The 24,065-nt window shown below is 37.0% G+C and overlaps 1 protein-coding gene across 2 annotated transcripts in view; it reads left to right on the top strand.

Moving 5' to 3' along the window:
* LOC145987162 (caspase-1-like) overlaps window positions 1-24,065 on the top strand; it is a 102,923-nt gene that overhangs the window by 52,890 nt on the left and 25,968 nt on the right. The gene's annotated exons all lie outside the window — the stretch shown is intronic.

Raw genomic sequence — 24,065 nt, 5'->3', positions numbered from 1 at the left:
AAACTTGACACTCGACAAATAAGAACCCCTTCGTTATTGAATGGTTTCTTCTATTACAGTGTCACAAATGTTTCACATAATTAGAAGAAATCCCTCAACAGTGGAACGAATCCATAATTGTTCCTGTGTTTAAAAAAGGTGATAAAATGAACTGCAATAATTACCGTGGAATTTCTCTCCTCTCAACAACATACAAAATATTGTCTAACATTATTTTAACAAGACTAACCCCATATGCTAATGAAATTATATGTGATTATCAATGTGGATTTAAACGTAACAGATCAACTACAGATCAAATTTTTCACATCAGACAGACACTTGAAAAAAAGTGGGAATATAATCAAAATGTCCATCAGCTATTCATTGATTTCAAAAAAGCATATGATTCGGTCAAAAGAGATAAATTATATAATATATTAGTAGAGTTTGGAATACCTAAGAAGCTTGTTAGTATGATAAAAATATGCACCAGTGAAACAGAAAGTAAAATTCGTGTGGGTAATAATATGTCTGACAAATTTATAATTCATGATGGGTTAAAACAAGGAGATGCATTATCTCCATTGCTCTTTAATTTTGCCTTAGAATATGCTGTAAGGAAGGTAAAAGAAACTAAAGAAGGACTAAAATTAAATGGTGTGACTCAGTTGTTAGCATATGCAGATGATGTAGACTTACTGGGGGATGATGTGAATACAATTAAGAATAATGCTAAAATATTTTTCAAAACTGCTAAAGAGATAGGTTTGGAAGTTAACAAAGAGAAAACTAAATATATGCTTACAGGCCGAAACCAAGTGGTAGGTAATAATCAAAATCTAATTATTGATAACAACTCGTTTGAACCAGTTTCCAAATTCAAATACTTAGGAGTAATATTTATTTATTTATTTATTTATTTATTTATTACACCTATAACAGAGCTTTCGCTCCAATTACAATAGGCTTACATATATACATATTTTAAACAATTAAAAAATTATAATTCCAACAATACAATACAATACAATAACAATAGAAGAAAAACAATAGAAGAAAAAGGAGAGCAAAACTACAATAATGGTTTCATAAAAAAGACACCAGCATAGGTATTCTAGAGAACATAAATCCAAAAGTGATATTCACTGAGGTAGAACAAGGTACATATCTATATACAGACTGAGGCATTTATAACTATGCACATGCAAATACTCATATATAAACAAATATACACACATACAAGCAAATTGTATTTATAAACATACCCATATACACAGAAAACATCTATAATTATTTATTATTTATTCATGATTCATGATCCTCTTCGAAGGACAGACAGGAATTGCATGAATGGCATAGCAAAATCCAAGTCTCCACCGTTTCTGACTATTTCATTATGTTTAATACATAGTCTTAGAATGGGGGAATTCTGGTGTTCTGTTGAGTTGGATTTACTGTAATAAAAAGGCTGCCTGAACCGCAACATGTCCTTCTTAGCATTAAATTTTAATGTTTGGAGGAGACTTGGACTGTCAACCAGCCCGTTGACTAACTTATATAAAAATAATTCGTGTGGGTAATAATATTGACAAATGAAAATTATATTAAAGAGGAAATAAAAAGTAGGCTTAATTCAGGAAATGCATGTTACTTCTCTCTTCATAAACTTTTGTCTTCTCGTTTAATATCTAAGAAACTAAAAGTTAAAATATACAAAACAGTAATTTTGCCTGTAGTATTATATGGGTGTGAAACTTGGTCCCTTACATTGAAAGAGGAACATAAATTGAGAGTATTTGAAAATAGGATCCTTAGGAAAATATTTGGACCTAAAAGGGATGAGGAGACAGGTGAGTGGAGAAGGTTACATAATTTAGAACTACATAATTTGTATTCATGTCCAGACATTATTAGAATAATTAAATCTAGAAGACTTAGGTGGGCAGGCCATGTGGCACGAATGGGAGAGGAAAGAGGAGTTTTCAGGATTCTTGTTGGGAAACCTGATGGTAAGAGACCAGTAGGAAGGCCAAGACGAAGATGGAGGGACAACGTCGAGATGGACCTAAGGGAAATCGGTAGGGATGGAAAAGAGTATATAGATCTTGCTCAAGATAGGGACAGATGGAAGGCCTGTGTTGCTGCAGCCATGAACCTTCGGGTTTAAGAAGGCTAGAGAGTTAGTTAGTTAGTTAGAATAGAGGGGAATTTTCTATACTCTTTACATTATGGAAGAAAGGTTCCTCAATGACTGCTATACGAAACCAACCATATAAGGGGCATACATCAGGGTTTTTCGGCAACTGATGTCCATTCTGCCACTCAATGGCTTAGGGTTAATAAATATTATGTAAATTGGAGAATCCACTTCACAGCAGAATCGTTGCTAGATTTTTGGAGCAAAAAATTGCCTGAAGTACTTTTAACATGTATTGTTATTTGTCCAAAACACTTAAGAAATTAAATACATTATTATTTATGAAATTCTGCCAATCGGAATTAGTTTTACTGCAACTTTTCTTCTTTTCTGCTTGTAATGTCTTGAACATAAATACACAGTGGTGTGACAGTACAACAGACAACTTTCACAGTGTGCAGAAAACATCAAATTCGATGCTACAAGCCGTTGATAATGGCATTTTCTATTCCACATGCATGAATCCCCATTTAATAGCTTCTTGGTTGTCACTGGCATTTATTTTTACTGTTGAATAAGATTCTAAAAGCGAAAATACACCATAGGAACAATATTATGCCAGCAGACACACTGACAGGGTGAACTCACTTAGCCGTTCCCTTCAGATAATTTATTTACAGGGTTCGCACTGACTCCAAAGTCCTGGACAAGTGGAGGAGTCAGAGAAACAAGGCTAGGACTGAGGTCATTGAAAACAAATTATTTTTAAAAAAAGCTTTCAATACCTGGAGAAGTCAGAGGAATAAAATTATTTTTGCTTGGCAGAATTTGTAACCGGAAACACGTTTCGTTTTATCTTCCCAACTATTTTCGTTTTTGGGTGATATTGCTTATAAAAATGTTCTTTCATTTTATTTTTAATTTATTTTGAAAAATGTTCAACAAACGTGATGCATTTGATTAACTTACAAAGTTGAAGTGTAACTCTTATTTTTAGCATGTTAAATCATTAAAAAGTTAAGTAAAATACCTGGAAAACTCAGGGACTTTGCAAAGTGCGTGTTAACCCTCATCTATCAACTCCACATACATATGTTGCTTTTCGTAGGCTATTTGAATTGTTTGCATTATGCACACATGTAGTCTACCCGTATCATACACTCTTTTTTTCGCTCTCTGACAGAAACAAATGTCAGTGTCATCTGCAAATATTTGTCACGTGGTTGCATACATATAGGTTAGAAAATGCTGATCTTCAACATTTCGTAACAAAATGAGCAAACTTCTCTACCCACACTCTCCTATACACCCCCCTACCCACACACATATATATAAGATAAAATAAAATGTATTTAAAATTCTCCTATAGGTCTGGCCCCCTCCCTCAAAAAAAATCCTAGGTACGGGCCTGAGTGGTAGTATGATGCCCCCTTTGATGCTTTTAGAATGATTAATTCATTGGTAATTTACAAGACCATTGATTTGTATGATCAAAAGGAGTCCAACAATCCACGCAATTTTCTGTACGGGTCTGTAAATTAGCCAAGACATGTGCTAATGTGACACTGGTAATGGCTGCAACCTCCCTCCTTTGAGGGCGTCAGTTGTTATTATAGTGACTTATTGCGGTGTAGACATTCTTTTTGTGAATCCCACAAGATTAAAGTAGAATGCGTCAGGTCTGGTGATATTGGAAACCATAGTCATTTCGAAATTAACCGGTTAACGAAATAACTTTCGAGTTCTCTCATGCTTGTGCTAGATGCAGCACACTGTGTCTTGTCTTAACTCACGGGCAGTGCCGGATCTACAAATCTTGCCCCCCCCCTCCCCCGCAAAATATTATGTGTGTGTGTGTGTGTGTGTGTGTGTGGTGTGTGTGTAATTCTTGATCTCATGTTGACAAAGTAATATACAAAGGCCTACAAGGTGATTCAAAAGTCCCTTAACATCCTATTTAAAAAGTAAAGAAGTTAGGCTGGGTATAATTGGTCATGATGAAAAAAGTTAGGCTTAGGGGGAATCACATTGGTGTGTTCCAACCTGACGTCACTCTACTACTGTGATTATGTAATTATACAACATAATACTTTACATGTAACTTTTGACTGAGAATTTGATTAGCATATTCGGTTTATAATACTTATTTACTACAATCCCTTATATGAGTTTAATATCTTCACACATATAAATTTTTCATCCAGGTGAGGTCGATTTTTGGCAAGCTAACTGTCCACCCTGTCCACCCTGTCAACCCCCGCCTCAACTTCTTACCCTGATCCCACTACTTTCCGCCTTCGGCCAAGACGAAACATGACCGTGTTGTATATTTACGGTTTTAATGACGATAAATAATAGCCTTGTTTTTCAATGCCTTAATGTCAAAGAACACGTATATTGTAGCTTGATATCAAAATAACGATAGTTTCTTAGTTTAAATTCCTACATGATTTTGCAATATACATTTCAGTGGGAAGTAACTTCAATTAATTTTTCTCTATACAAATCCAATCTTTATAAAACAAATATCCACATTTATGTAACCAGAAATAAGGATTTGGCTCTACTAAATCGAGAGCGGTGCCCCGGGAATCGCCTGGGTCGCCAGGTCCTTAAGCCGCCCCCACACACTTGAACGTTGGTTAAGGATTAGTATATATACTCGCGTACTTTCGACGTGGCCTTTGGCCACGTCTTGTACGCTTGCATGCTTGACCTTCGGCCACGTTGTGAATGCAATCACGTTATAGATGGGGTTCCTCAATGATCTTAATGACTTTGAAAATGTCTGCATGTTGTATTGGATGATGAGGAACATATAACTTTGAAAAGTTTAGAAAGTAACTTTATGTGTGTATGGGCTCTAATAAGGTACAAATATTCAAACTATTATTGTCTATTTTCTTCATAATGAACTGAGTAAGTAATAACCGTTTCAAGATAATTAGTTGGATGTTTTGCATTTACGAATTAAATTGCGACACTAAATTGAAAATGTTATATTTACTTCTTTTGTCATTTTCACATTTTTGAACGTAATTGGATAATAACTGTTTTCCGTCATTCCCCTCAAATGCCTACCTTGCCTCTGTAATAAATTCTGATGCTCGCATTTTGAAATTCGAAAAGTGTATAGCATAATTCCCTTACAGTAGTTTTCGGGGTGAAAATAAACATTCTTTAAGTTCCCTAGCAACGTCCGTTTCCATGGACAACAACAGGCACGGCAAGCTCTAAGGAATTGCATGTCATTATACCCCCTAAACATTTAGTTAAAACAAGCACGATGTAGATATTTACGCATTGAGTATAACAATATATACGTAATTGTATCTGGGCTGAAACTCCTTATTATGTATATGTCACCCTTCTTTCAGGCACCTTTTCAAAGTCATGAGTTCATTCATCTGTGTGCTATTGATCTGTGAGAAATATAATGTAGCTAGACAATTAAGAATTGAAGGAAACAATGTGTGCTGCAAAAAATGTCCGTGGCAACGGTTGCTAAGGACGTGAAAAAAGGGCATTTTCACCCTTAAGAAAGGGCCGATCGAATGATTTTTTAATTTTCTCGCCCTTTTGGGACGATTTCATGGGGGGTCGTAATCGGGCATTTTTCGTCTCCGGGGCTTCCTTCATGGAGAACATTTATGTCAGTGAGTCAGTGAGTCAGTGGTGGGATTGGGGCTTTATATATATTGGATATATATATATATTGGATATATATATATATATATATATATATATATATAAATAACACTGCTACTTTCAGCCGCATCAATGCAGCATGAAGTAGCACATACATACTTAAGGGTACATGTAAAAAAAAATCCTGATTCTATAAAACAGGGGCAAGGTACCTTTATAAGGTAGGCCATTCCCGAGGTTCCGAGATTTTCTCCCATGATTCTGTGCGCGCTATGACGTCATTAAGAGGACAGAATGGAACTTACTTCGTTATCGTATACGGAAGCTTGAGATAAATGGGTCGATTATTTACTTATACACACTTTTTCTTGAATGCCGGTAGAATGAGAACAAATCAACCTGTTTGTACTCTTGCCACGTGCAATAATAGTAGAAGAAAATCGCCTGGAATAAAGCGCTTCCCAAAAAGTTGCTGTAGCAGGATTGATTCAATTTGTTCCTCCAAATTTCGGACTTACTCAGTGGTGCAACCACAGGGGAGGGCAGGGGCATTGTCCCCCAACCTTCGAAGTCAATTCTAGGGTGGGGGGCAAACATTGATGGCCAAAGGCACCTGCAGGGGGCACAGAGGAGAAATTGCCCCCTTCTATTTCAAATTTTATACAAATAAAAATACATTTCGTAAAATTTTCTTGCTCGCTTTGCTTTCAGTGCCAGCTTTTCTCAGTCTCGTCAAGTTCAGAGACGTAGCTAGGGGGCGTCGGGAGTCGGCCATGGGCGCCAAATAATCTAATTTTAAAAAAATGTGAAAGAGAGAATGCCTTGGCGCCATGTGATATTATTTGTTCCTTATTAAATCAATATTGTTTTAAATTGCAAAAATTGGATCAAAAAATTTTCTTTCTCGCTTCGCTCGCAATATAATTGTTTTTTGTAATGTGATGTATTTAAATAATATGTTTTGTATATATGATATATGTAATGAAAAAAACTTTGAATACGTACATAATTTAGTGTTAGCATCTTGCATATGTATTTTCTTATTTTATGTCGCTCCATGTTGCATATGTGTAAAACATATGAAAGTTATACATGTTATATGTACAAAAAATATCTTCGGCATGCATTTATCATTCATTTTCTGCCATTCAAAAATACAGTTTGTGTGCTTGTTTTCAATTATTAGCTAATGTAAAATTTCTGGTGTTGAAAATTTTTTTCAAAATCGTTTGTTCCAAATAAATGCTTTAGCACAGATATCTACCTACCTTTTGCGTAATTTATGAGGATAATAACGTCTTTGATACTACCACTACTACCACTAGTAATAATAATGCCATTATTAATGTTATTATTATTACTATTATTATTATTGGTACATTTATCCTGGTACTTTCTCCCTCCAGATAAAAATTCGTGGTTGCGCCTCTGGCCTTATCTTCCACACTCGCCTTCCGTATCATCACGTATGCAACTTTCAAAAACCTTTACATAATCGGAACTCAGTTTCTAAGTATTGCTTCATTGAATATTGAGTGCAAGATAAGATTTATTAGCTTTGAAGTTGAAAATAATACTTTGAACATCTCGTAGGTAGCGAACACTAATTAACAATTGCACTGTTACTTTACTTTATGTGCGTTTGTTGAGAAATTGTGCTGAAAATATAATGTACGACTTACAGGACAGGCGTTTCTCCCCTGCACATCCTTTCAATCTTCTCGTCAATCAATGAGAAGAGCTGTCATGTAAATAATGACCAAAGAAGCTATTCAATCAGGCCCGTAGCCAGGAATTCTTTGTGGGGGGGGGAAGGGCGAAGTCAATCCTAGAGGGGGCAATTTTTTATTATATTGTGTCGCATTGGCACATATTATGGTAGGGTACACGGAGGCACTTGCCCCCCTCCCCCAAAAGCTATAAGTAACAGAAAAGGGATGGTATCTTGAAACTGCAACGAACAAAAAAAAAAAACTTCGAGCAACATCAAATAGCGATATTTCGATGATGACCTTTCCAGGTGGCCAAAGAATATAAAGTTTAACATAAATAGGCTAATAGAGACTGTACCTACTTGATATTGTAATTGATTGATTTGGTGTTTTAAGTCCACTTTATGCACACTAAGGCTAATTGGGACTGGACCTACAGTTTAAAGTGGGATCCGAACCATTATGTGCCTTCACCCTACTTGATATTTACAGGTCGATAATGTTAATTGATGACTAACAACAGCTTTGGGACTGTCTGCAGAACTGATTAAGGGAGCCCTTTATAAATCATGCTTCATAATGATTCCCTCTAGTTTCCAGTACGCAAGATTTTTTACGCACAAAGGAATCTATTGAGAATCCAACAACACCATTGTGTTGTGTTGTACAAGCAAAATCGGATTAATTACATAATAATGGTTAGGATCTGCACTTTGATGAATTGTGGAAAAAATTGTAATACTTTTTTTGACCTTGCTAAAACATTAAAACATGGGTCCCTTAGTCCACCACGGACTCTATTTCCTTGAAAGTGGAGAGTCCTGCATCACTACAGACAATGTTTGCCTACTGGTTACGTTAACCATTTTGCAAAATATTGTGTGAATTGTATTATATTATAGTTGAAATACATGTTTCGACACCTGACAAAAAATAGGAATCCCTTGATTGACCAATGACTTCTTGGATTACAATGTCATCATTAATACTTGATATTAAGTTTCATAGAAATAAATTGTTTTAATAGGGCGCAAATAATTTTACGGGGGCTCCCAGGGCCGACTCCCGCCGCCCCATATAGCTATGGCTCTGAACTTGTGACTATAAGAATAGGAGAAATTGTGAGCGAAGCGAGCAAGGTAATTTTACGAAATGTATTTTTATTTGTATAAAATTTTAAATCGAAGGGTGCAATTGCCCCTCTGTGCCCTTTGCAAGTACACTTGGCCGTCTGGAAGAAAAATGCAAGGAACACGTCCTCCCCGATGGCGCAGTGGTAGCGTCATCGCCTTGAAATCAAGGGGTCCCGGGTTCGATACCTGGTGGAGGCACAAAGTGGTTCGGATCCCACTTTAAACTGTGGGTCCAGTCCCAATTAGCCTTACTGTGCATAAAGTAGACTTAAAAAACCAACTCAAACCAAACCTACCTGTATTATTAGTAAAACACATTTTATGTGTGTGTTGGATATGGTATGAGATTTAATTAGGAAAAGCGATGGATAATGTAATATTTATGCAAAGTAAATTAATGCATTATGTTCTTACAACAAATGTAACTATTACAGAATAGGAAGCCAGTGACGAAATTAGCCTTAAGTTTTTTTTTAATTCCTCGCAGTAGTAAATATTGTTACAAATAAAATCCAAAAATTTAGATCCTCAACTCAGGTGGATAAGAGACCAAATTATAATTCTCAGCTTGCATTTACCTCCGATTATTAGAAGTATCATTCGACCGAAAAGCAATCTCTGACTGTTGGCTGACTGTGACGTGTCTAAAATACAGGAAAACGTAACAGCATAATCGTTCCATTATTTTTGTTTTGTATTTGTATTGCCTTTGTTTTATTTCAAGTATAATTTACACCTTGGCTAATCGCAAAGATGAAAATGAATGGTGAGTAGATGAAATGGATGAAGGGATGATCACAAATCCATGTGGATCACAAACAGTACAGAGTAATACACAGATTGTTGGTTGTTGATTGTTGGATTGTTGTTGATCCCTTCGGCCCTCGACCCGAACTAACAGTTGGGCTGAAAAGTTCGTAGGCTGACTCATAGATGGCCTTACTAGAATTAAATCCATGTGATTTTTACTTAGTACTAACCTTCAAAAGATACGTGTATAAATTTCATAGCTGCCGGATAATTAGTTCGTGAGATATAGCATTGTGAGTAAAGCAGCTTTTGTTATTGTGAAAAAATGGATAAAAAAGAATTTCGTGTTTTAATAAAGCATTGCTTTTTGGCGAAAAAAAATACTGTTGAAGCCAAGGCTTGGCTTGATAAACATTATTCGGACTCTGCACCAGGAAAATCAACCGTTGAGAAGTAGTTTGCTAAATTTAAACGAGGCGAAATGAGCATCGAAGACGATGCACGCAGTGGACGCCCCAAAGAGGCTGTTACCGACGAAAACATAAAAAAAGTCCACAAAATAATTTTAAATGATCGTAAAGTGAAGTTGATCGAGATAGCTGAGATTATTACATAGCGTTGTTGGAGCGTTTAAAGGATGAAATCACGAAAAAACGGCCCCATTTGAAGAAGAAAAAAGTGCTGTTTCATCAAGACAATGCACCGTGTCACAAATCAATGAAAACGATGGCAAAATTATATGAATTAGACTACGAATTGCTTCCCCATCCACCATATTCTCCAGATCTGGCCCCCAGTGACTTTTTCCTGTTTGCAGACCTTAAAAGAATGCTCGCTGGAAAGAAATTTAGCACTGATGAAGAGGTAATCGCCAAAACTGAGGCCTATTTTGAGGCTAAAGAGAAATCGTACTATAAAAATGGCATCGAAAAATTGTATGACCGCTATAATCGTTGTATCGCCCTCAAAGGCAACTATATTGAATAATAAAATCGAATTTTGTCAAAAAAATATTTTTTACTATGTTAGCCTACGAACTTTTCAGCCCAACTGTTAGCACTACACGGAGGCTCCGGAAATTCCGCTGTCGTTAATGTCTTCAGCTTTGGACTCCAACTGAAACTAGTTGTAGACTTCGTTACTTTACGGTATTTAGTCCTTTTCATCTTCGAATCACTAGAACTTATAAAGCCACCAATGGACACTGACTGATCACTAATCGACGTATGAACTGTCACACTTACCTTTGAATTCTCATTAACCGATTCTGTTGTACAGATCAACTTGGAAATTGAAGCCGCGTATTTTAACCTCATTATATTCTAGAACGTTCCGGAGATAAAACGATTCGTTAATGTTGCCAGTAGTTCGACTTCTTCTCCTATTCAAGAACGTTCCCTATCGCGCTTTCCAGAGATTAAAAAAATTACAATGAATCGCCCTACGTGTGGCGCTACGTTTGCAGCTTCCAAATGCTGACAAGTCTTTACATAGTACTGCGACAACACCGAAAGCTCAAAAAAAGTTTTAATGCAATATTATCAACAACAGGGTTATAGAACATTCTCCGGATTGCCTTGGTAAGTATGTCTCTCCTTATATTATCGGCACACTATTCAAGAAAACAAAAATCTAATTTTATGTAGTGTAAACTGAAAAAAATTAAGGGGGACTCCAGCCCCCTGATCCCACCTTGGATACGCGCTATTAACAATAACATGGTTATAGAACATTCTGTGTCTTACCTCGATAATTATTTCTCTCAAATTATCATCACATTATTCAAGAAGCCATGAACCTAATTTTATGTAGCGTAATTTCCTGAAGGGGGTGCTGGAGCCCCCTCATTCCCACCTTGGATACGTGCTTGACTCGATAATTATTTCTCTCCTTAAATTATCGTCACATTATTTTATTTCCCACCACAAGAAACCAAATACCTCATTTTGGGGGGGGCTCGAGCCCCCTAAGCTCCCCCTTGGATATGTGCCTGTTGCGAGTGTCCCTTCATCAATTTTAACTAAACATCACTCATCCTGTTCGTCGCTATTAGCCAAGAGTGGAAGAAGACGCTAAATAACAAAAACAAATTTATCCTCATCGTGGCGATCAACTGGAGAATCTTAAAAGTAGCGTAAAATTATTAAAGGGAAATTCCAGGACATTCAGTAAAAATTCATATCAGAATATGCCCGGACAAGAACTTTCCTTAGAATTAGACATTTAAAATAAATGCAATAGGTTAGCTGGAAAGAAAAGCCGGCAGTGGACTACAGCCTACAGGGACAAGATATCACGCAAAAAATAAACTATGCATTGTTTTGGAATAAATGTATTCTTCTATCGCGTATTTGATCTCTTGTTGTCAAATTAAATTAACAGCTTTGGTGTATAATATCAAAAGATGCATGAAAACACAGCGTTTCATGGGCCATCTGCTACATTCTACGCATAGATTTCTTCCGCTCGTGTCCGCTTGGTGACGTCACAAGCTCTAGCCAATAACGTGCAAGTCGCGGAGTGGCCCCCTCTGAAACAGGGGCATATTGAAAACAGAATATTTTCAACTTCAGCTTGACTTTTCCGAAGGGAAACAAAGGTACCTATTTTGCAATGGACTTGCTCATTCAAGAGCATGAAGACTGCAGTATTCCCATGATTCTTCTTATATTCATTCATAATATACCATGCGTTTTCCTTAATCCATTGTCGGTTTGAAAAAGGAAATACTGAATTAGTAAACGCACAAGCACAAGAAGGACACTCAAACTGAGCAATAGTCCCACATTATTGATTCTGCCCATTTCAGAGCAGAATCCTGCGTAATTTCCCACCTGTTGCGTGCGAAGTTTCTGTGTGCAAAAGTTATGTCATCTGTCGAAAGTTATACATTGGGCTCCCTATAGGTGTGGGGGGGGGGGGGCAAACGAGAACTGGAGGGGCCCGGGCCTCCCTGGCCCCCCGGTTTCGGCGTCATGTGATGATGTGATATATGACACTGTTTTCTCATACCTGGAAAATGATATATTTGTTACAATCATATAGTCAAACTTTTTCCTGAATAAAGATAGGTTGAAGAAACCTTCACCAGTGCATTTCTCGTCAAATTCTAGCCTGATTTGATCTAAGATCGGAAGCGGCGGCAGGACCCATTCAGCCTCAAATAAAATAGTACCCGGTGAGAGGTAAAGGCGGCCGGAACGTGGTGTTGATCATATCACCTCCACGATGTCCGACATCGAAAATATGTGGAGCACTATCCCCTCATACCATAAATGTACTTTCATGGCACTGTGTTATATGCACAGGGAACTTTATCTTTACCTTTACCTGTATATATTGTATTATTTTCTGTACCCCTGAGTAACTACGTTTATTTTTACATACGCGAATGGTTGAGGGCCCCCTAAAGGCTTACTTGTGTCCGCCCCCACACTGCGGGGTTTTGCGGCTTGTAGATCCGGCACTGCTCACGGGTAGGTACAGTCCATTTCGTTGAGGGGTGTAATGGTTCTGCTTCGATAGACGCTTGCTTCATGCATGTACAGAGCATTCCCTGACATTCGCTACGAGACTCGGCGGCAAGCGGCCCGGCGTCAGCGCTTGTGCTTCCCGGTGAACGGGGTCCGCGACAGTCGCACGCTTCAGTCTGTTTTTTTCGCTCTCCCTGCCTTCGCTCTCTTTCCCTTTCTGTTGACGTTGCAGACTGACGCCAGTATAATCCTCCCTCGGAAGTTGTGTTGTGTCGTGTCAGTATGTTGAAGATTGTGACTTAATATGGCACCACAAAAGTTTACATTACAACAAAGGATTTATCTTGTGGAGTGTTACTTCGGAAAGAGGAATTGTGGAGAAGTTCGACGACGTTTTGCAACGAAATTTCCTGGTGTTCCCGTTACACATAAAGAAAGTAAAGGTAAAGTGCTCCCCTGTGCTTAGCACCACGCCATGAAGGCGTATAGGGGGTGTGGGGGTAACGCCCCACACTTAGGACCACTATATTAAACCTCGTAAAAAAGTTTAGAGTAACAGGGTCAGTTCTGAATAGAAGTGGAAAGAAAAATGGGGAAATTTAAAAAATAAAGTACACAAAGACAATCCGTTAAAAGTTAAAAGAGAGTATTGTACGAGAAATCGGGAGAATTACAGTAGACTAACTTGCACGGCTAAATGCCAATTTCCTTTGGAGATGCTAGGAATGTGTTACAGCAGAGGGGTATTATTTTCAACACCTTCTGTAGTCAAGGTTAGTACACAATATTAAAACTGTAATTTTAATAGCCGACTCTAGCGACTGTCGCGGATCCCGTTCACCGGGAAAGACAAGCGCTGATGCCGAGCCACTTGTCGCAGAGTCTCGTAGCGAATGTCAGGGAATGTTCTGTACATTTTCATAGGGAACCACATATCTCTTTTATCTTTTTATGATGAATCTTTGGGTTTTCTAGCGAGAGAATCAATTGCATTTGTATGTTTGTCATTTAGCATCGCTTTCCTGTCACGTTTGGCTAATCATGACGACAGTATTATTGAGCTGTTGATAAACATGTAAGAACAAACAACAACAACCTCCCCGATGGTGCAATGGTAGCGTCGTCGCCTTGCAATCGGGGGGTCCCGGGTTAGATACTCGGTGAAGGCACATAGTGGTTCGGATCCCACTTTAAACCGTAGGTCCAGTCCCGATTTGCCTTACTGTGCATAAAGTGGACTTAAAACACCAAATCAAATAACAACAAAAGCACTTACCCGAAGAAGAGTGAGTTTCAAGTACGATGACAAACTAGCGGCATCCATCGAATGTTTGCAGAACTACCTTGGATTTCATTTTCCACAAACACAGCTGCGGCTCTTCGGTTAAGCACGCGCGTTAGCGAAGGAACAACGATCCAGAGAAGGTATTGTGTAAACGGAAGATTTTGCTGTCTTACACAAGGTGGCCAATTGTCGTGTCTCCTGCTTCAGAATAACGTACAGAATTATCGTCCAGAAGTATGACTTCCGCTATTTTCGTGTCACAAAACAATTCGTTTCCATGTTACCATCTCAATAATGGAACAACCTCTTGGTTAATCTTACAGTGAAATTGTTGAACTTTCCTTATTGTTTTACTGGTCTGTGTCACCACCCAAGTATTTTCCCATATAATTTAGATTTGGACTATATCACTAGTCCTCTACAATTATATATACTACGGGCTGACAATTTGACTACCTTGCTTATTGAAATATTTAGCAGAATCAGAGGTCTTTGTGGGAAGTACGAAAAGTAAATAGCATATTTAACAATTTATTGAGGAAACAACTACTAGAAATTTGTCGTATACAACAGTAGTAACTTTAATAATAGAAATTAAATTTTACCAGTAACAAATTTAGTATAATATACATATATGTCCGATTGACATTATTCCTTCAAATTACAAATATAGGGGAAGGTGGGGGAATGGGGCTCAGCGGGCAATGGCGCTCACCCCTCTGTAGTCGTTACGGAGGGTGTTATTGAAGAGTAACCCGTGCTGACATCTAGAACCCAGTACTACGAGGCACCAAACAAAAGGCGGCACATGTGGAGTTGACTTTTAAGAAACAGAGTGCGAAAAACGAATTCGTCATATTTTGTTATAAAATTGGGAAGGAAAAAAATGCAAGGTAAGTAGACGGAACGTTTAAGCTAGAGTCTTGAAAATTTTACAGATATATTAATAGTATCTCCTGTTTATTTCTTAATTATTATAAAGTAAACATTTGAGGTTCTTCATGAGACGAGAAACAAATAACATAATATGGCGCCTATCGGGTAATGACGCTCACACTGTTTGTGATGGGAACATAAATGGCTGCAAAGACGTTTCTCATAATAAGCGTCCCATGTGTGCATTTTTGTGGAAAATTGTGCTCAATTTAATTTGTATCTGCATATTAATAAATATAAGTACTTAAAGATATAGTTTCTGTATAGTACAAAAATGGTATTGATTTACTGTTAGGATGATTACTGAGTGCCATTACCCTACCAATATGGCAATTGCGCTCACACGCACATTGTTACTTTTTGACGTTTACAGATATAACTATTAACGACAGGGAGCAAAGTGATACGCAGAGATGTACTATAAACATTGTTTATTCAGGCCCACATTTTCTTTTTGTTTCACTGCGTACAGTTTTTGAGATTTTTAAAATCTCCCTTAGGTGGTCGCAATTCCCCCACTTTCCCCTAAGCAAACATCATAGAGGCTAAACAAATGTACCGTAATCAGATTGTGTTCAACATTCTGTATTATTCTTCCGTGGAAAATATATTAATCAGCAATTTTGAATGGGGAAGTTTTAAATCTAATTGGATACAAATGAACATGATTAGTGAATATCGGTCAAATCTGAAAGGTCCATCTACGTAATGGTAGCATTAAACATCTCATAACTAAATAGTGCACAAATGAAACTAATTAACTAAATGAATCTTAGATTAAACTTAAATATATTATAATTATACTACCAGTACACAGATGATGACTTCAGCAGACAGATTCTACCAGTTCAAGGTAGAGCTACGAGATGTGAACCCAACCGCTGCCAGAGTAAGAGAGAGAGAGCTCCGCAAGCCACGCGAGAGCCTTCCCTTCCCATAGTCACATGATTGGTGACGTATTACTTCTCCAAAAAAAGGAAACAGACGAAAAACGAATTGCACACAATCTGACTGCTATTCCTTTGCGACCGAGGAATAGCGTTACATCTGTGGACATTCACATGTCCTTAGGTGTCCCATGAACATGTTACTAACCGTTCTTCCACACGATAGTTGTTGCGTCATCCATCCAGAAAGCAGAGAACAAACAAATTTAATTAGTTCCACTTTGATAACCACCACCGCCCAGTGGTTTGTTCACTGCAGTTAGTCAACCAACAGAGTGAAATGGTCAACATTTTGCTCTGTTGTGATCTACAGAGCTGTCCTGTCATAACTCTATGAGCGTCCCACAATTGGCAGAAGTGGGGTATGGTTGGTTGACTACAATGTGGCCTCCCAGATCTCCTGATTTAACGCCCTGCGACTTCTTCCTGTGGGGGTACCTTAAGGACCTTGTTTACGTACCCCCCACTACCGCAATCCTTAGTCGAGCTCAAAGAACGCATCAGTGCTGCAGTGCAGACCATTGACAGGACTATGCTACAAAATGTATGGAATGAGCTCGAGTATCGTCTGGACGTGTGTCGTGTAACCAAAGGGGCACATATCGAACATTTGTAGAGGGTGTATAAACTTGGTGAGTTTGTGGTTCTTTTCATATATCTTTCATGTGTGTACGTGTAATACTTTTGAAAATATAGCCTTTTTAAAACGAATGAATCATTTATGCTAGCTATGTAGATTAGTCGAGTTTGGAATGCCTAAGAAGCTTGTTAATATGATAAAAGTATGCACCAGTGAAACAGAAAGTAAAATTCGCGTGGATATTAATATATCTGACAAATTTACAATTCATGATGGGTTTAATCAAGGAGATGCATTATCTCCATTGCTCTTTAATTTGGCCTTAGAATACGCTGTTAGGAAGGTAAAAGAAACTAACGAAGGACTAAAATTAAACGGTATGGCTCAGCTGTTAGCATATGCAGATAATGTAGACTTACTGGGGATGATGTATATACAATTAAGAATAATGCTAAAATATTTTTCAAAGCAGCTAAAGAGAGAGGTTTGGAAATTAACAAAGAGAAAACGAAATATATGCTTACACGCCGAAACCAAGTGGTAGGTAATAATCAAAATCTAATTATTGATAACAACTCGTTTGAACCAGTTTACAAATTCAAATACTTAGGAGTAATATTAACAAGTGAAAATTATATTAAAGAGGAAATAAAAAGTAGGCTCAATTCAGGAAATGCATGTTACTTCTCTCTTCATAAACTTTTGGCTTCTCGTTTAATATCTAAGAAACTAAAATTTAAATTTACAAAACAGTAATTTTGCCTGTAATATTATATGGATGTGAAACTTGGTCCCTTACATTGAAAGAGGAACATAAATTGAGAGTATTTGAAAATAAGATCCTTTGGAAAATATTTGGGCCTAAAAGGGATGAGGAGACAGGTGAGTGGAGAAGGTTACATAATTTAGAAGTACATAATTTGTTCAGATGTTATTAGAATGATTAAATCAAGAAGACTTAGGTGGGTAGGCCATGTGGCACGAATGGGAGAGAAAAAAGAGTTTACAGAATTCTTGTTGGGAAACCTGATGGTAAGAAACCAGTAGGAAGACCAAGACGAAGATGGAGGGATAATGTTGAGAGGACCTAAAGAAAAATGGTAGGGATGGTAAAGAGTATATAGATCTTGCTCAGGATAGGGACAGATGGAAGGCCTGTGTTGCTGCAGCCATGAACCTTCGGGTTCAAGAAGGCTATAGAGTTAGTTAGTTAGTTAGTCAAGGAGTTTATCACCACCCTCGGTTCCTTCGAGAAAACCAAACTCCCGTGAGGAAACGAGGCTGATGTGACCGCGCAGTGGAACATGCTATAGATAGTCCTATGCGTCTCGAGAATGTTCATTGAAAAATACAGATGTTACAATTAAAACCAGCATGTTTCAAAGAAACCAGATGAAGTTATATATTAACATGAGTTTTATTGCACGTATTGAAACCAAATTGAAAAATATAATAAGGTTAACAAAATCTTTTGGAACCATTCTATCGTTCCATTAATTCATCTAAGTTAAATTAAAGACACATACCAAATACCAATTAGACTTAACGAACTCTACCTTACATGAATAACGCTAGTGTACGTGTAGTGTATCTGATCGGCGTGCTACCCAGAACTCGAGTGATTCAGCCTTCCTGGTCGCTCTTGAACACTCGAGCTCGTCTTGTGCAGCACCAATCAGATCACGCCTGACGTCATCTCTACTTCTTATATTTAACCCTAGAGTTCGTTAGTGTACACAACATCTTGAAAGACCCGTTTACATAACAAGTGGTCTTAACCTCCCCCACTCGGGGGTAATTTACAAAAATTACACCTTAGTTATGATACCATTCTAATTTAAGTATGTTCTGGGTAGCCAACGCCGTTATTCCAATAAATCTGATGTTATGTGTCGCGACATAAAGCTAGGCGTACAGACCCCATCTGAAATATACAAAATCGAGAACAGTATCTTCGTAACTTACATGAACACCCTGTATAACATTTATAACTCAAACATATGTATATTATTTTGATTACTTTTCACATATAAAAATAATTAGTATACAAATTATTTACAAATGTATGTGTCGACACATCATTAATGGATTTGCAACATTATTTTTGGATTTTTAGATTACGTAATCTTTAACCTTCGTTCAGTCACACATTTCCGGAAAGGAATTCAAAAGTCTGACCTTGAGTCAGTTAGGCAGGTACAACTTGAAATAAAGACATGCCTATACAGCAGACTTCTACAAGTAACAGATGGTTACACAGATAAGACGCAACACAAGGAGTTCTGACACGTGTTTTGGGTAGCACGTCGATAAAGAAAAAAAAATCTGGGGAGTTCTAATCGTGAAGTCGAGACAGATACCTTTTCAATTGACTAACATGAGCTCGACGAACTTTCCTGGAGTCATTTACATTTTCTAATAAAACACTATTACCCCCTAGAAATTTTATTATCTGATAAGGTCCAGCATATTTCATACTCAATGATTTCGTTATATTTTGTGCTAGACTAGAGATTTTATGCGTCTCTACTAAAACTAAGTCACCTACCGAAAATCTTATGTCTGCAAATTTTTTCTTATACATTTTGTCTCGCTTATGCCACATTTTAACCATATTGCCAATTGCAAGTTCCCATTTATTTATTAAATCTTGTTTTTCAAGATGTTCATCCGACAAGATAAATTGCCACTTAAGGCCGTACTAAAGGCAATTTTGTGGTAATTTTTCGATTACAGATGGCAGCACAGTTTGCCATGGCAACCGAGGGCCGTGTTGCCAGATCTCCGCGTAATCAAGGTAGATACATACAGGTTGGTCGATTAGGGTACTCCTTGATGGGATATGACATCACGTTGGTTAGCAGATTTTATTGAAAATCTAATTAGATGTGGAGCAACGTATTTGTTTATCATGAGATTTTAGTTGTATGTTCTTATTGAAAAAAAATACAATAATTTATCAGCAATACAAGATAGTAATAGTTGTAATAGTAATATAAAATCCCTTGTATTGTATTATGTATTTCTTTTAATATTCGAAAGCAGAAGAGAACATACAAAGATAGCTGTAGTTAATTCAAACACGAAATGCATAAAGTAAGAAGAGTAATTGAAATAATTGAAAACATTTTGCAATTACGTTTGAAGCGAATGCTGCATTGACTGTAGAATTCACTATATATGACAGTACTTGAACATATTTATATCTTTTATCGGTGACGTTAGCAGATTTTCTTCATAAATTTGCAGAATTTCAGTGAACATCTTGTAAATATTTATAAATATTAGAGCTCTCTAACGATACTCAATCTTTTATCCTTCAAGTGAATAAACATGTAATTCTCCACCCTTATTTTTACTAAGTTTTAATACCGCGATTTTGAAAGAAAAATGTCGGAAGAATCCTGGATACACAATAGAAGACATATTTGTTATTTTTATAATAGTTCAATATTAAATACAGTTTTGTAGCGCATCTAATTTATTTGCATGTCATGTCACCACACAATATCTAATTTCATAGTTCTTTACGGATTTGGTCTATTCTGGTTTTCAGTTCTGCTGATGTAGAATCTTTGGAAGTATCAGTAACATTTTCAAGTAACAGTAACTGTAAACTACTTACGTTATGAAATTAGTAATTGTAACTCAGTTATTTTTCCACCTAACTAGTAAGTTGTACAATTACTTTACTGCATGGAAAGAAATATTAACTTGAACCAAATGTTCTCCTCAAACAATGGGTAAATTGACGATTATTAAAGCCGGCCCCCGTGGCGGAGTGGTTAGCACAGCACATCAAGCCACGACGCCAGGGGTCCAGGGTTCGAATCCTGGCCTGGGCATGGATTTTCGTGAGTGTCCATTCATCAATTTCATCATATCCACTCATCTCCATCATCGTAAACTATAGTGCAGGAGGCCTTAGAAAGAGCGTCTCGCGGGCTAACAGCAGACTATTGCCGATACTCTCGTGTCGTCTGCTCCTCAGCCGAACAAACATGCCGAGGTAGCAAGAGGCAGAGGTCATTCACCCTTCCAGAAGGGTGCAGCGAGCTAGCTGTGGCAACCGGGATCGCTCATTCGCGAACCTGATTGGTTCTCGCAGACACACCCCCATATTGTCGTCTGCTGTAAGCCCGCGAAGCGATCTTACTAAGGCCTCCTGCACTATAGCCAAAAGTGGCACAAAAAGCGAAGTAAAATAAAGCAAATTAATCAATTGATGATTATTAAAATCTTGAGACCATGAGGACAATTTTGTATTTTTTTTTCGTCAAGAGCCAGGATGTATCCCAAGTTTATTTGTATTAGAACACTTACCATACAAGATTACATACATAATCTCCAACAATTCTCATGGACACACAGTAATTTTATAGTTCATCAAAAATTCTAAAAAATATTTGGTTTGCTCAACAAAATGAAATGAAGTGTTAATCGTCATTGCTTTGTAACAGAAGTTTACTGTGAATTTTATTGCCTCAATGTTTGTACATAAAATGTAAGAAATAAGTTATAATTTCATGAAACTTAATGCTTAGCATTTAGTGGTCATCGGTGGTGAAAAGGACATCGCGCTTGCAACTGATGATCCGAACAACGTCTTACGAGATGAAACAAATCTAGAGTAAAGTAACTGTAATAATAACTATGTCAAGTACTTTCTAAAGAACAGTAATAACAGTAATTATATGCGAATTACTTTCTCAAGTGATTAACTCGGGGTTACTTTTAAAAAGTAACTATTCAAACACTGCTGATATATCGTCGAGTTCAGCAACATATTGGTATGAATTGCGAGGGAAGTTGAGCCTCCCCCTTGGCAAAGTGGTAACGTAATCGCCTTGTAATACAGGAGTCCCAAGTTCGATAGACGGTGAGTGTACAGTGATCGTCAAATAAAAATGGGACAACTAGATCCTGAAAGTCTCCCTTCTCTGCAATGTGTCTTGTGTGTTGCCTAAATCTACGGCGATGAGTGAATTGAAATAGCAATGGCAAGTTCTGTCACTACAGTTGAGATAGGCAACACACATAACGCATTGCAGGGATGCGGGTATTTCAGAATATAGGTGTCCCATTTTTATTGCCGGTGACTGTATATAGTGGTTTGGATCCCACTTTAAACTGTAAGTCCAGTCCCAATTAGCCTTTCTGTGTATAAAGTAGATTTAAAAAACGCATTTCGAGGGAAGATACAATACAGTAATAAATACCATTAGAATAGAAGTTCAATAGCTTACAAAATTATTGTTTACAGGGACTCCTAAAACTAGATTTTCGGATATATAAAATCATATTTACGTTGTTGTTTCAATGCATATTTATTATTTTTCTTTATCGTACCCTGCAAAACATTATTGAGTTCTCTGAGAGCAGTGTTGGCGATTGGGTTCCAAAACTGGGAGAGGGCAAGGACACTTTAATTTCCATTGGTAGATGAGGTTTTGTATAATATTGGGATAAAAGGGGGGGCATCTGCCCCTCCCCTAATTGCCGCCACTGTCTAAGAGATATGCTTTTTGGAAATCATCATCGTATTCAGGAAGAAATTTATTTTCTTAGGATTTTTGAAAATAGCTCCAAAAATTTAAACTTGCAAGAATATCAATGAATGCGTACCAATGCTTGACAGACAAGACAAGTAAGTCACACCCCTGGCACTGTTTTTCCCTCCTGTTTCCCCTAATATACAATTGATAACCACTTGCTATCAGATATTATTAAGGCTTGAAACATAATTTCTTGAGCATATCTTGGACTCTTGATTTCTAGTAAATCATCACCATTCAATCAAGTGTCTACGCTAGCACGCAAAAATGCGGTATGTACTCTTCCATGTAAAGTTCAAACAGTCCACTTTGTTGATTTACAGTATATTCCGTAGAAGCTTATACACCAACTGCCATGGTATGCAACTGCCATTGTCGGTCAAACCTATTGTCCTTTTGTACAAATTTCAAGACTGCTCTTTACTATTGGTAGAAGACACTTCGATTAGTTTCTCAAATGCTCATCTGCAAAAGGAACAAATAAAAATAGTTTTAACATGAACTACATGAACTACTATGAACTTACAAAACATGTTTAAAAATATTGATATTACATTGTTACAACCTTAGACAAGTTGAGTTAATAATGGAACTTACAGATGTTGAGTAAATGGATTTGAAAATAATGGATCCAATTGGCACTATAATGCTAAACGATATCGTCCTGTTATTAAAGGGCAGTTTGGTTCACGATATGAGCTCACTTCAATGATCTAACTTTATAATGATTTAACTTTATAATGAATGTTAAATGATAAGCCTAAAACAGAAATTGGCAAAATAATTGTTAGAAATATTTTCATAGTAGAGTGATGATTGCAACGCCATATGGAGTGAGGTTCCTCCAGGTTCGAATCCTGGTTTCATGTATGTATTTAATCATTATCTTTGTTCCAATCATCCATTTTATCAAATAATTATTCATCATTGTTCCAAGGAGCAGACGTTGGAGGTAAAATAACAGAAATACATTATGAACTGGAAATTCAGTTCCTACTATATTTTTATTTGAGTTATTATAGTAGACCAGCCAAGAAGCAAAAAAGCTTAAAGAAAACTTTTATCTGCATGGAATGTTAATAATAGGCATCCATGCAAAATCAATCAGTCATAGGTCTGAGAGAAAAACTAGTCAAGCTTCAAACTCACTGGTATTCGAAGTAAACTATTTAGTACAAACGGCTACTGAAATCCAATCTGATATTGAACCAAATATACGTAGCATAATCAGGACAAATTATGATTTCTATGAAGCTCTGTGTCATCAACAATTAAATTATTGCCCTTGTACTTGCAAGTATGGGAACATTTATCTATGCCGGTACTCATTTGGAAATTCTCAGTAAACATACAGACTTGTGTTCGATAGACGGTAAGATTTTAGTCTCATAACTGTTAGGGTGTACTTTTACACTTTAAATATATACAGCATCAAGTAATTGGACGAAATGCACTCTCATTATGAGCAGTCCTAAACTATAAAAGGACAAGAAAACAGAAGAGCTTCATACAGTTTACAAAACCGGTTTTCTGACGTGTTTCTGTAAAGGAAGATAACAGAACTGTGTCCGAAACTTGCAAACATTCAGGGATCTCACATTACATCTATTCGAATCAAACCTAACGTAGCCTGACCTACTTAATACATATAAATAATATAAATATTTGCGAGCTGCTTCAAAAATAAAAAGAGAAAAAAACTCTTGTTGAAAATAGGTCAGAAAGTACTCGTTTCAACCATGTACAAGGGCAAAGTAAAAAACATTTAAACAAACTACTGATTTGTAATAAACATTCCGATGTTGTACATGTGAATAGCACGAGTTTCGTAGGTTTGGAAATTAACTTACAGGAATGAAAATAGAGCATTTTATGCAATATTGATTTAATGATATCAGATATAATCTATATTAAGCTACGTATATTT

Source organism: Lepisma saccharinum, chromosome 4 (genome assembly GCF_977018435.1).
Source record: "Lepisma saccharinum chromosome 4, izLepSacc3.1, whole genome shotgun sequence".
NCBI lineage: Eukaryota > Metazoa > Arthropoda > Insecta > Zygentoma > Lepismatidae > Lepisma > Lepisma saccharinum.
The sequence above is the reverse complement of the archived record's forward strand: the minus strand, read 5'-3'. Positions and strand labels throughout refer to the sequence as shown.